This window comes from Vulpes vulpes, chromosome 3 (assembly GCF_048418805.1).
Source record: "Vulpes vulpes isolate BD-2025 chromosome 3, VulVul3, whole genome shotgun sequence".
NCBI lineage: Eukaryota > Metazoa > Chordata > Mammalia > Carnivora > Canidae > Vulpes > Vulpes vulpes.
The window spans coordinates 61718776-61733215 of NC_132782.1; the positions used below are offsets into that span (position 1 = coordinate 61718776).

At 48.2% G+C, this 14440-nt stretch overlaps 1 pseudogene; it reads right to left on the reverse strand.

Annotated features, from left to right (window-relative positions):
• LOC140598057 (cytochrome c oxidase subunit 1-like) overlaps positions 1–14440 on the reverse strand; it is a 59773-nt pseudogene that overhangs the window by 14394 nt on the left and 30939 nt on the right.

Genomic DNA, 14440 nt, shown 5'->3' on the forward strand with positions numbered 1-14440 from the left:
CCCAGGGGCAGCAGCTGAAGGTCCAGCTGTGCAGGGTCACCGTGGGCAGTGCTATGGCCGAGGGAGGGCCCTGCCTGCTGCTCACTCAGGGAGTCCTGATCAACTTGACTGCTCAGCCGTCCCCCCGTCCCTAGGCCTGGGTGCTGCTCAGAGCAGGGGGTCAACACCCTGTCCCCTCACCCCCAGCCTCGGGCACACCTGGGCTCCCAGTGGCCCACTTACTCCTGTGTACTTTGAGGATCATGTAAGCCATGGCTATGAGCACACGCTCCATGTCCAGGATTTACGCGTCCCAGTGCTTCTGGGTAGGGATAAGGGGTTTTGTGGGAGCAGGGGTTGGGAGGAGCGGCCTGAGCAGAGCCCCTGAGCACAGACTCTGCCCCCATTTCTGCCAACATGCCACAAGGGGACCCCAGGCTGGCTGCAGAATGGGCCAAGGGCTCATCCACACCCCAGGCTGACCAGGCCTCCCTGGGGGAGCTGAGGCAGAGACACCCTGTTCCCTCGAAACTCCTCTAGGGACACGCTGGGCTGCTCTAGGTGGCTCTGGGCTTCGAGCCTCAGCCTTCGGGCCCAAGGTCTGGCCTGGCTCGTCTGTAGGGTGGGGTTGAACTCGGCCCTCCCTGGGGTCAGGGGACAGGATGAGGCAGCAGGGTTTCTCGGGTTCCCTTACCTAACTGATGAAACACTGAAGGAACCACTTGGGATGTAAATGCCAGTGCACGTCAGTTCCTGCCCTGGCAGAAGGGCAGGAGGTGCTCAGACCCCATGCTGTGGCCCCATGGAACCAGGTGGACCTACTTCCAGTGGCCCCGCAGAGCCATGAGGGTGCCCCAGGCTTCCCAGGAGGAGGAAACTGGGGCAGCTCAGAAGGGCTGTGCTGGCACCCCCTGCCCTGGGGCCAAGGGACGGAGCCACTGGGGAGCATCTACTCGCCATGTGCTTCTTCAGCTTGGGGTGAGCTCTGTCTAGAACGTGCTCGCCTAGGACCTCAGCAATTTGGTGAACCCTGGAATGACGAAGCCTGAGAAGGCCCCAGATCCCCAAAGAACAGGATCTCCTCCTGCGACAGGCAGGCAGGGGGGCCATCCTGGCAAGGGCCTCCTCCCCCATGCCCTGACCACCGACCCCTATGCAGGAGTCAGACACCTTGTGCTCCACAAAGCAGGCATGGAGGCCACTCCTCGGTGTGCTCAGGGGCCGTCCCCCAGGCCCAGATCCCTTCCTACCCACTTCCAGGGTTTTCCTCTTGGGTCTCTCAGTTCTAGCCCAGGGCAGACATGGCCCTCAGAGGGCCGAAGAGGAAGAGGTACTGATCTGGGGGGATGTGCCAGCCTCAAGAGAGGCGTTTTGCAATGCCTCCTGAGATGGATGAAGGGGTGTTCAGGGAACTCAATGCAGAAAACTCTGATTGTCCGTGACCTTCCACAGTGACTGGTCAGCATCATCCCAAGGGTCCTATGGAGACCATACCTGGCGTGCCTGAAACAGAGGGGATCGACCAGTGCCAGGGACATGGGGAGAGGAGGGAGCAGAATGGCTCCTCTCCCCTGAATCCTGAGGGAGATCAGGACCCTCTGAGATTGGCCGGGAATGAGGGGAAAGGCCTTTCTGCCCAATGGGAGCAGCCTGACAGCCTTACCTGCTTCTACCAGGGATGATCCCCACCTGGGCCTGACCTGACCTGGTGACTCGGGTCCCCACCTGAGCCTCACCTGGGCCTGGTGACTGTGGTCCCCATCTGGGCTCATTGACAACTGATGACTATGAGCCAAGATTGACTCTCACTTCTACTGTTGCCCGGGGTCCGTCCCCAGGATCTCATTTGTTCTTGGTGACTGTGGTCCTTTTCTGGGCTGAACTGACTCATGCTTGGCTCATGCTTGGCTCTGATCCCCTCCTGGGCCTCACCTGCTCTTGCAGATGTGGTCCCCACATCTAGTGGGTGCTCCAGTGTCTATGGTATTTGTCTGGGCTTCAGCTGCTGGTATTGGGCTATGATATCAGCCCTTTCCAAGGCCAGCAGGGTCCAGGGCCTCTTGCCTGGTGCTACAAACCACGCAAATCCAAGGATGACACCACATGAAAACCTTCAGAGGACACATGTGTCTGTGTGCTCCCTGTGGGCAGGTCCCCATCTGTCTGACTGGAGGGTGGAGACAACCCCATAGCTCTGAGGGGGACGTGCTGGACTGGAGGATCACTCAGGGGCACTCACTGTCTGTAGCTGGCCCACCTACAGCCCACCTTCCCAGCCACTGTCCCAGGACATGCCGTCATGCTGAGAGGACAGAGCTCTCCCACCCCCTTATCAGTAGCACAAGGGGGCCCAGGAGGTTGCGGGGAACTGCTGACCTGATGCTTGGGGTGACGTTTCCCAGCCCAGGGCTGGCCCCGAGATGGTGGTGGATGTGCCTGCCAGAGAGTGTTCCTGCGGGCTTGGGGCAGACCGAAGGTTTCTCTTAGATTCCATAAGTAGAAAGACCAAAGGGAAAAAGCAATGAACTGGACTTCATCAAAATTAAAAACTTATGCCAGCAAATGTGTGACCAAACTACCCACCTTGAATGCAATGATTTGTGAATAGCCTGAGGAGGTTTATGCGGGAGCACGAGGGACTCCATGTTCCAGTTTGTGAAGATCAAGCCTGCTCATGAGCCAGAAGGACCGAGGGAGCCCTGACCATCCACCCCGGACCACAGCGTGGGGGGATTGGTCATCACATGTTGGGGTCCATGCACCTAAGACGGACTGGAAAGGTCATGGCTTGACCTGTTGCCTCCTGCACAGAACAGGGCTTGAGGGGTGCAGGGGTCCAGGATGAGCCGCCCGAGACCTGAACACAGGCTCCTTCCCTGGCCTGGGGCAGCAGGGAGACAGCCCTCACCGTGTGGAGCTGTGGAAGGGCTCCAGGAGCTGCCTCATGGGCATCACATGGGGGTCGGTGTGTTCTCACCCCAGCCCAGGAGGCCAACACCTGCAGCAAGACCCACAGGACCTACAGTGGCCCGAGGGGGGCTGGGAGCAGCTCCCACTCACCTGTGAACTGTCACCTTGTGAGTGGCTACACTCTATACACTGGGGTACTGGGGAGAGTGGGATAGTTCAGGCACTGAGCCAGATCTGGAGCACGAGTGCCTCCAACAGCCGGCAGACACAGAGTAGCGCCAGGCAGCAGTGGAACCCTGGGGCACCACAGTTCCTCCCACAATGGAGCCCTGTGTCATCACTGTAGGTCTGGGGTCCAGTCAGCACTTAGCGTGGCACCCTGAAGGCCAAGGGTGTGAGGGGAGGTCCTGTCTCCACGCGAGGTGGGAAGGGGATGCAGGCACCCTCCCACATCCTTAGTTCCCACCTTCAGGCCCTCTAGGCCTCCCACCCTTCTAGGTAGACTGGGTGTCCCAGCTCTCCTCCCACCCCCAAGGGTTCACAGCATGGATTTTGCACTTAAGAACATTTGAGGGGCTCCTGGGTAGTTCAGTCAGATCGAGCCACCATAGGGCTCCCTGCTCTGGGGGAGCCTGTTTCTCTTTCCCTCTGCCTACCTCTACCCCTACTTGCTTGCTCACTCTCTGTCAAATAAGTAAAATTGAAAAAATAAGTCAATCGGAGGACAAACATTATATGGTCTCATTCATTTGGGGAATATAAAAAATAGTGAAAGGGAATAAAGGGGAAAGGAGAAAAAATGAGTGGGAAATATCAGAAAGGGAGACAGAACATGAAAGACTCCTAAATCTGGGAAACGAACTAGGGGTGGTGGAAGGGGAGGTGGTGGGGGCTGGGGGTGACTGGCTGATGGGCAGTGAGGGGGGCACTTGACGGGATGAGCACTGGGTGTTATTCTGTATTTTGGCAAATTGAACACCAGTAAAAAATAAATGTATAATAAAAAAGAAAAGATATAAAAGAATAAAAATAAAAAATATATATAGCATTTCTAAAAGGTGTGTAGCTCCATCTCACTGTTGTTCACATTGGGAACTTCCTAATGCTAGAGGATGTAGAGCGCACTTTTGTAGGTTTATTATCTGCGTATCATCTTTGTCCAGGTGTCTACTCAGATATTCACCCATTGTTAATTAAATTATCTGTGTTCTTACTGTTATGAAGTTCGTTTTGTGTAGATTGAATAAAAAGTAAAGAATTTGAATATGAGATGTGTGTTTTGAACAAATATTTTCAAATATTTGAACAAATATTCAGTTTGTGAGTGGTCCCTAGGTTCCCTGGGCAATGCCTTTCACAGAGTAGCAGTTTTAAATTTGTAAAGTTCACATTATGTTTTTTTCTTTTCTGGATCGTGTTTGGTGTTGTGTGTTAAAACGCACCACCACACTCAAGCTCATGTAGATTTTCTTTTATGCTGTCTTTTTGATGTTTTGATAGCTGTGTGTTTTAAGTTTACATACAATGTTGAGTGACTTTTGGTGGAAGTTGTAAAAGTTTTGCCCACATTTCACTTCATATCCTCTGGGTTCTAATTCGTTGTTCCTTAAGTATTTCTGGAGGAGCCGGGATATTGTAGCGCATGTCAGTGAGCCATTGCAAAGCTTCTAGGACTCAGCTGGAGCCAGGAAGGAGGCAGCTGGGGCCCTGGCAGTGAGGACCCTGCGTCCTGCAGGGCTCCTGCAGTGCCTGAACACCCTGCAGGGGGCGCCCGAGCGCAGGCGCTGCCCCAGGGGGCTGGCAGGTGCAGGGGCCCTTGTCCACCTGCAGGAACAGGAGCCCCCGCGCTGGGGAGGCTTGGGGAGCACGTGGGGCCGCGGCCACTCTGACAGCAGCCCTGGCATCCTCAGGACCCATGGTAGTGAGCTTGGGGCTGACGTAGTGCCCGACATGCCTACAGAAATTGGCCTTTCAGAACCCGCTTGGAGGCTTCTGGAGGCATTGGCCGTGTCCACGCAGACATCAGCAGGGACTCTTCAAAACCACAAGGTAAGGGATAAGTTAGAGTTAATGCTAGCGTTAGGGGTTAGGGGTAGGGTTAGGGGTTAGGATAAGGTTAGGGTAACGGTAGGGTTAAGGTGAGGGTTAGGGTTAGGGTTAGTGTTTAGGGTTAGGGGTTAGGGTTAGTATTACATTTGGGTTAGGGGTTAGGGTTACAGGTTTGGGTTAGGGGAGGGTTTGGTTTTAGGGATGGGGGTTATTGGTTAATCGTATGGTTAAGGGTTTTTGGTTAGGATTGTGGTCTGGGGTTAGTGTTAGGGACTATGGCTAGGGTTTGGGTTAGGCTCCAGATCTGGGGTGGGATTACAATAAAGGTCGGTTTAGGGTTAAACGGTTAGGGTTATCTTTCAGTGTTTAGGATTAGGGGTTAGGCGTTACGGTTGGGGTTAGGTTTATGGTTGGAGTCACGGTTAGGTGTATAGATTAGGGGCTAGTGATTCATATTTGGTTTTCAGCTAGTGATAGGTCCAGTGTGAGGCTAGATGAAAGTTAGGATTAAGATTAGGGTTAGGGTTATTGTCTGTGCACAGGTAGAGATTGGATCTGGGAATGTCTGGCATTGGGACTCCTAGTATCTTCAATGGGTTAGTTTTAACTGTTGTGTTTAGGTTTGGGGTTAGTGTTTGTGCTTGGCATCCAACCATTCAGAGGCCTCCCCAGAGAATCAAACTCCAGGCTTCTTCTGGGGTAGAATAGACATGGCAGGCATCTCCTGAGCTGAGCTAAGAAGGGGATATATGGCTCTAAATAAACTTTATTTGGATTTTCAATTTCCTTACTCATTTTATCTCTTGTGTGCCCCAGTGTCATCAATACTAACAATTGTTATTTTAAAGTTTTACTCGAATTCCTGTTTGTTAACACAGTATAATATTAGCTTCAGGTGTACAAGATAGTGATTCAACCCTTGGATTGAGGGCACCTGTGCCCTCCGTCGACCCAATCCCCCATTTACCCATCCCCTCATCACCTTCCTCTGGTATTTATTAGTATCTTCTCTATGGTTAACAATGTGTTTCTTGGTTTGCTTCTCTCATTCCCCACCCCCTTTGCCAGTTTGTTTTGTTTCTTATTTTTTTATAATAAAGTTATTTTTATTGGTGTTCCATTTGCCAACATACAGAATAACACCCAGTGCTCATCCCGTCAAGTGCCCCCCTCAGTGCCCATCACCCATTCACCCCACCCCCCCTCCTCCCCTTCCACCACCCCTAGTTCGTTTCCACATATGAATGCAGTCGTATGGTATTTGTCTTTCTCTGACTTCTTTCAGGTAGCATAATTTTAGTTGCTTTTTCTACATCATTGTAAATAGCTTCATTTCATCCTTTCTGATGACTGAGTGATACCGCAGTGTGTATATTTACCACATCTTTTCTGCCCTTTCATCTGTCGATGGACACCTGGGGTGTGTTCATAATTTAGCTATCTATTGTTGATAATGCTGCTGTAAACGTTGGGCTGCATGTCCCCCTCAAATCTGTACTTTTGATCTTCTAGTTGTGCAATTTCTGAATCGTAGGATAGTTCTATTTTGAACTTCTAGAGGAATCTCCATACTGTTTTCCACAGTATGCAACAGGCTGCACCTGTTTGATACCCACCATCAGTGTAAGAGGGTCCCCCTTTCTCCCCATCCTCAACAAAACCTGTTGTCTCCTGTGTTGTTAATTTTAGCCATTATGATGAGTGTCAGGTGATATCTTATTGTGGCTTTGATTTGCATTTCCCTGATGATCGGTGATGTTGTGTGTCTTTTCATGTGTGTGGTGGCCATCTGGATGTCTTGTTAGAGAAAATGTCCATTCGTGTCTTCTGCCCATATTCAATTAAATCATTTGTGTTTATGATGCTGAGATGTATATTTGCTTTATATATTTTGGATAGTAAGTCGTTACTGGATATGTGGTTTACAATTATCTTCTCTCATTTTGTTTGTTGCCTTTTAGCATTGGTTGTTTCCTTTAGTGTGCAGAACCTTTTCAACCTGATGAAGTCCCAATAGTTTATTTTTGCTTTTGTTTCCCTTGCCTCAGAGGCATATCTAGAAAGATCCAATGGCCAATGTTAAACACATTACTGCCTATCGTTTCTTGTCTTTAATGGTTTCAGGTCTCACATTTAGGTCTTTAATCCATTTGAATTTATTTTTGACATATGGTGTAAGAAAGTGATCCAATTTCATTCTTCTGCATGTGGCAGTCTAATCTTCCCAACACCGTTTGTTGAAGACACTTTTTGCCTTTGCTTATTCTTTCCTGCTTTGTTGAAGATTAATTAAGCATAAAGTTACTGGTTTGTATGGTGTTTCGGTTTTCCATTCTGTTCTATTGATCTGCGTGTCTTCTTCTTGTGCCTGCACCATACTTTTTTGATCACTAGAGCTCTGTAATATAACTTGAAGTCTGAAATTGTGATGGCCCACCTTTGGTTTTCTTTTCCAACATGCTTTGGCTATTTTAAACCTTTTGTGGGGATCCCTGGGTGGCTCAGCGGTTGAGTGTCTGCCTTTGGCCCAGGGTGTGATCCTGAAGTCCTGGGATCGAGTCCCGCATTGGGCTCCCTGCATGGAGCCTGCTTCTCCCTCTGCCTATGTCTCTGCCTCTCTCTCTGTGTGTGTCTCATGAATAAACAAAATCTTTTAAAAAAATAAAATAAAATAAAATAAACCTTTTGTGTTTCCGAACAAATTTTAGGATTATTTGTTCCAGCTTTGTGAAAAAAAAATGCTATTGCTACGTTGATAGGGATTGCATTAAAGATTTTATTTATTTATTCATGAGAGACACAGAGAGGGAGGCAGAGGTACAGGCAGAAGCAGGCTCCCTGCAGGGAGACTGATGTGGGATTTATCCAGCATCCTGAGATCATGACCTGAGCCAAAGGCAGATGCTCAACCACTAAGGCAACCAGGTGCCTTGTTGATTCAATGTCTTTGCCAGTTATGGATCTGTTCACATTTTCTATTTCTTCCTTCTTAAAAAAAAGAAGATTTTATATATTATTTACTCATGTGACAGAGAGAGAGAGAGAAACAGAGAGACAGAGGTATAGACACAGGCAGAAGGAGAAGGAGGCCCCATTCAGGGAACCCAACTTGGGACTCCATCCCGGGTCTCCAGGATCACTCTCTGGGCCAAAGATGGCACTAAACCGCTGAGCCGCTTGGCTGCCCTTCTATTTTCCTGTTGCAGTTTTGGTAGTTTGTACATTTCTAGGGATTTACACTTTTTTTTTCATGTCTCCCAACTTGTTGGCATATAGTTTTTCATAGTATTCTCTTATAATGGTTTTGTTTGTGGTGGAAATGTCTCCTCTCTAATTTGTGATTTTATTATTTAGGTCCTTACTCTTTTCTTGTTGATGAGTATGGCTAGGGTTTGATCCATTTTATTAATTAGTTTGAAGTGCCAGGTCTTAAATTCGTTATTCCATTCTACTGTTTCGTTGTTGTTTCTATTTTGCTTATTTGTGCTCTCATGTTTGTTATTTCCCTTCTTCTGCGGGCTTTACACTTTGTTTGCTTTTGCTTTTCTGACTCCTTTAGGTATAGGATTAGGTTGTGTATTTGAGACTTTTCTTGTGTCTTGGGGTAGGCCTGTATTGGTATGTACTACCCTCTTAGGACTGCTTGTACTGCATCCCAGAATTTTGGACAAATATGCTTTCATTTTCATTTGTTTCCATATGTTTTTAAAATTTCTTCTTTAATTTCCTGGTTGCCTCCTTCATTCACTAGTAGGATGTTCTTTAATCTCCACAGATTTGAGGGCTTTCCAAATTTTGTCTTGTGGTTGACTTCAAGTTTCATAGTGTTTTGGTCTGAAAATGTTATTGGTATGATCTCAATCTTCTTGTCCTGTTGAGGCTGATTTGTGGCCCATGATGTGATCTGTTCTGGAGAATGTCGCAAGTGCACTTGAAATGAATGTGTATTCTGCTGGTGTAGGATGAAATATTCTGAATATATCTGTTTAGTCCACCTGGTCCAGTGTGTCAAAACCATTGTTCCCCTGTTGATTTTCTGCTTAGATGATCTGTCCAATGCCATAAGTGGGTGTTAAAATCCCCTGTCATTGCATTATTATCAGTGAGTTTCTGTATGTTTGTTGTTCATTGGTTTATATATTTAGGTACTCCCATGTTGGAGGCATAAGCATTTACATTTGTTGGATATTCTTGATGGATAGTCTACTTAATTATGAATTAATGCCCTTCTGCTCTCTTGGTTCAGGATTTGTTTCTTCTTTCTGTTTTTTGTTAAAGATTTAATTATTTACCCATGAGAAACACACAGAGACAAGCAGAGGCAGAAACATTGGCAGAGGGACCAACAGGCTCCCCAAGGGGAACCCAGTGTGGGACTCGATCCTGGGACTCCGGGATCGCACCCTGAGCCACTACCAGATAGTCAACCACTGAGCCACCAGTGTTTCGTTTCAAATCTAGTTTGTCTTTTTTTTTAATTTTTATTTATTTATGATAGTCACAGAGAGAGAAAGAGAGAGAGGCAGAGACATAGGCAGAGGGAGAAGCAGGCTCCATGCACCAGGAGCCCGATGTGGGATTCGATCCCAGGTCTCCAGGATCACGCCCTGGGCCAAAAGCAGGCGCCAAACCGCTGCGCCACCCAGGGATCCCCTAGTTTGTCTGATATAAGTATGTGTCCTCCATCTTTCTCTTGATATCCATTAAGCAGATACATGATTTTCCATCCCCTGACTTTCAATCTGTTCCCATCTATAGGTCTTAATTGAGCATGTGGTAAGGAGCATATAGGTGGATCTTGTCTTTTCATCCATTCTGATACCCTATATCTTTTAGTTAGGGCCTTTAGTGCATGTACATTTTGAGTGATAATGAAAGATATGAACTGAGTGCCTCGGTGTTGCCAGTAGAGTTGGTGTTTCTGGTGATGTTCTTTGGTCCTTTCTATACTTTGTTGCTTTTGGTCCTTTTCCCCCCACTAGAAGTGTGCCCCTTAGAAATATCTTGCTGAAATGGTTTAGTGGCCAAGAACTCTTTTATTTTTTATCTATCTGGGAAACTCTTAATCTCTCCTTCTATCGTGAATGATAGCCTTGTTGTATAAAGAATTCTCAGCTGCATACTTTTCCCATTCAACATAGTGAATATTTCCTTCCACTGCTTTCTGGCCTTTCATGTTTGTGTGGACAGATCTGCTGCGAACTGGATTCATCTTCCTATGTAGGTTAAGGATTCTCGCCACCCCACCACTTCAGGATTTTTTCCTTGTGTGTGTAATTGGTGAATTTGACTCTGATGTGCCTTGGCAATGGTCGGCTTTTGTTGAAAGTGGGAGTTCTCAGTGCTCTTGGTTTCACTGTATGGGTCCTTCCTCTCATTAGAGAAGTTTACAGAATTTGTTCAAATATAACTATGGGCAGCCCGGGTGGCTCAGCAGCTTAGCACCGCCTTCAGCCCAGGGCGTGATCCTGGAGCCCCGGGATCCAGTCCCTAGTCGGGTTCCCTGCATGGAGCCTGCTTCTCCCTCTGCCTGTGTCTCTGCCTCGCTCTCTCTCTGTGTCTCTAATGAATAAATAAATAAAATCTTAAAAGTAAAATTAAATTAAATTTAAAAAAACAAATAAAACTTGTGCCTCTTTTTCTCTCTCTTCATCTTCTGAGTCTCCTATAATGTGAATGTTATTGTTTAATAAGAGGCCGAGTTCTCTAAGTCTGCCTCTGTGGTCCATTCTCTTTCTTGTTTTTAGGGCTTCCTCTTGGGACTGCATCTCAGTTATATCATTTTTAATGTTGGCCTGACTAGATGTTAGTTCTTTTATCTCTAGAGTAAGGGTTTGTGTAGTGTCTTCTAAGCACTTTTTCCAACCAAGGTACTATTTTTATAATCACTGTTTTAAATTCTAGTTCAGACATTTATTGTGCATTGATTAAATCCCTGTCTGTGAGTACTACCTCCTGTTCTTTTTGGAGGTGAATTTCTCCACCTCATTATTTTTTTCCGGGAAAGAAGGAAGAAAGAAAAAACAGGAAAAAACAACAATAACAGCAAAATCCCCCAAAACAGTAATTCCTGGGTGTGTTTCAGCCTGCTTGTTAATTATTGATTAACTGTTAGAAGACTCTAGACCCAAAATAAGGCAGCCCCGGTGGCGCAGTGGTTTGGTGCCACATGCAGCCTGGGGTGTGATCCTGGAGACCTGGGATCGAGTCCCACATCGGGCTCCCTGGATGGAGCCTGCTTCTCCCTCTGCCTGTGTCTCTGCCTCTCTCTCTCTATCTATGAATAAATAAATTTTAAAAATCTTTTTAAAAAGACCCAAAATAAGAAAGAAATTTAAAGTACATTGAAAGTAATCAAAATAAGAAATATATAAGTATGTACATAACAACTGAGTATAAGCACTTAATATAAAAGAAATGAGGAAAACAAATGAAAAATATTTAAAAAGAACAAAGTACAAAGGAAGCTAGATCGTACTTTCTCCATAGAGCTGAAGCCTTGCAGGCCTCTGTGATCAGTACTCCTGGTGGCAGCCAGTGCTCTGCGGGGGGTCTCCTGGGGAGAGGTCGGTTATTGATTGTCAGGTGCACATTTGCCTTAGTGGAGACGCACCTGCAGGGCTCAGAGGCAAGACTCCGTGTAAGCTCCCCTGGCTTCCACAAGGGGGCGCTGTGCTGCTCCCTGAGGACTCAAAGTGCTGATGGATGGGATGAGGGTGGGGGGGCCCTGGGTTCTCTGGCCCTGGAGCTGAACATCCCGCCCCAAGTCTGCAGTGAGCCTTCACAGAAGAGCCATCGAGGCCTCTTGTCTCTACAGTTTATGTCGGAACCCTGAGTTCACCCTGCCTGTGACTGAGTTGTTTTTTTTTTTTTTTTATCTCAAAGAAGCGACTGAGTTTCAAAACTCCAAATTTTAGGGCCTCCCGTGGTGGACACCTGTACTCTTCCTGGACCGGAGGTCAACTCCCACTTATGACCAAGTAAAGCGGACCCATGACTGCACAGTGGTTTGCAGCTTATGGCCACACAGGGAGGAATGCTGGACCCTAGTCCCAATGCTCTCAGGATTTCCCCACTCCTGTGCCTGGGAACAGTTGGCACCACCGTCCTTGCGACCCCGGGGACTCTAAGCACACACTTGGCTCCTGGGACTGCACCTCACCTCACCACCTGAGCATTGTTAATGATGGTGTGTCCCCCACGCTAGCCGACTTCTGAAAGTTCTGCATTTGTGCTCTGCTGCTTATGATCCTGTACGTAGACCTGTCAGCTGCCTGCCTGCCCCTGCGGGATCTGGAGCCATGTCTCCCCAATCAACTGATTGATTGGTTTTTTAAAGATTTTAATTTTCTGTAATCTACACCTAAATTGGGGCTTCAACTCACTATCCCAAGATCAAGAGTCACCTGTTCTTACCAACCACACTGAGCCTGCCAGGCTCCCTTTGATGAACTGATTCCTATTAATTGAACCAGACATACAGCATGTGTCAGGGCAGAAATTGAGCCCACACTCTAGGTTTGGAGGAGTCATTTGGACCCTGATAAATGTTAAGGAAAGCATAACTTCCCTAGGAGCCCAGGGCGGGGTGCACACACGTTAAACGTTGACAATTTCCTTTACCAGTAGTCATTTTACTGATGATTGATTTAAAGTGACATTCAATGGCAAATGTCGTTCTCAGATTGGGATATGCAGGCAATTCTGGGATTTAGAGGAGGCTAAAGCTCCCCAGTCACGGACTCAATGTTCCAGTTGGATGCAGAGATAGGCAAGCAAGCAAAGAGATATAAAACATGGCACGGGGTGCCTCACTGCCTTGGTTGAGGTATCTTCATGTCAGGATTGTGAGTGTGAACTCCATGTTGGATGTAGAGATTACATAAAATTAAAATATTTAAAAACTAAGAATGGATGACGATATAATACATGACATCGTAGGTATGTGCTTGGTTTAAGAAAATACTCGAACCAGACTATGTCTAACCTACAACATATTCGCTTATTCGCTCCTGTGGTCACTGCTTTGTCCAGATTCATTCCCCACAAGAGGGCATCCTGCACGAGTGGGAGTGGGCTTTCATTGTCAGGCCTGTGTTTCACCTTGTTCTGCAAGGCACAAAGAGCTGTGAAGGCATGAGTTAGGTGGATCAGCACAAACCTAGGTGCTAATCATTTCTGAACCTGGTAGGCAAAGCTCTGCCTCCTTGTAGGACCCAATATCATAAAAGCCTGTATGGTCATTGGCTTGGATGAAGGGTGGAGGCTGAAATAGAATTATGAAGAACAAAATGGGGGGGGGGGACCAGAAATAGACAGAAGGACAGATTTCACCATGTGTCGTCTTCTAAGGGATCTGGTGTCCTTTCCTAAGAGGGAGCCCACCCTCTGTAAGATGTTTACTACAGCTCCTTGCTCTTTGTCAGAACCCAGCAGGCACATCTCCATGCCTCAACACCTCTGTGCAGTTGTTGTTTTTAGGATCTTCATCTATTCTCCCATGTGACTAGAGATTTGTGTATATAACCATTCTGCTGCTATTTGACTACATCTAGGAGGATTTTGACTTTTCTTTATTTTGGGGGGTGTGTGTTTGCTGGGCATCTATGTGAACCTTGGGCTGTGTCATCCTAACACCTAACTGGCTGGAAACCACAATCTTTATCACTGCAGGTGCTGGCATTGGGTGGCTAGTTGGGTTCTACTGCTCATCCTGGGCTTTTTCGTGCAGTGACGTTCCCCTGGAGGCTCAGCTGAGTGTGAAGATCCAACTTGGCCACATTCACGGGTTAGGCAGTGGGTCCCAGCTGAACACCGGCTGCTGCATCTCCTCTGCTCAATGCCTTAAACACTGGAAGCCACTCGTCGTCGGGGCCACCCTGTCAGGGAACTCCTGAGGAGGAAGCTGCCTGATGGAGGGAGCCCTGGGGCTGCCTGTGTGTGGGAGTCGGGGTTGGGAGGGGCTAGGGTCTCTTGGTCCCCTGGGTTCCAGGCCCCAGGCTGAGCCCCATTCTCCCCAGCCCCTACTGGCTAGGGCGTGGGGGATCCTTCCACACGCTGCTGCAGGTGATATGGCAGCACAAGGTGTGCAAGCTGAGCCCTCCCAGTGAGGGGGCCTGGGAGTGGGAGCTGCAAGTGCCTGCTGTCCTGACGTCCCTTCCGGGGTCACGCTGCCCATCCCGCTGGCCCTCTGTCCTCCAGGAGAACAGGCTCTGGGCGAGGAAGGACAGAAGCATCCCCGGAGCCCAGCCAGTCCAGGCCCCCTGGACAGAGGGAGTACAGAACTCCCAGGGCGCTTTGCACAGACCTTCATGAATTGAGGCCACGGGCCCCCCCACTGTCACTCACTCCCAGCCCTGTCCTGGCCCGCGGGGCACAGACTGAGTTGCCATAAGTCTGTGATGGTCTTGCCCCTGGCAGCTGGCCGACCTTGGAAGGTTTATGGGAAGGTCAGCTTTGTGTTCCTGGCGGCACCTGTGCGGGAGCTGGTAGGGGCCTGGGC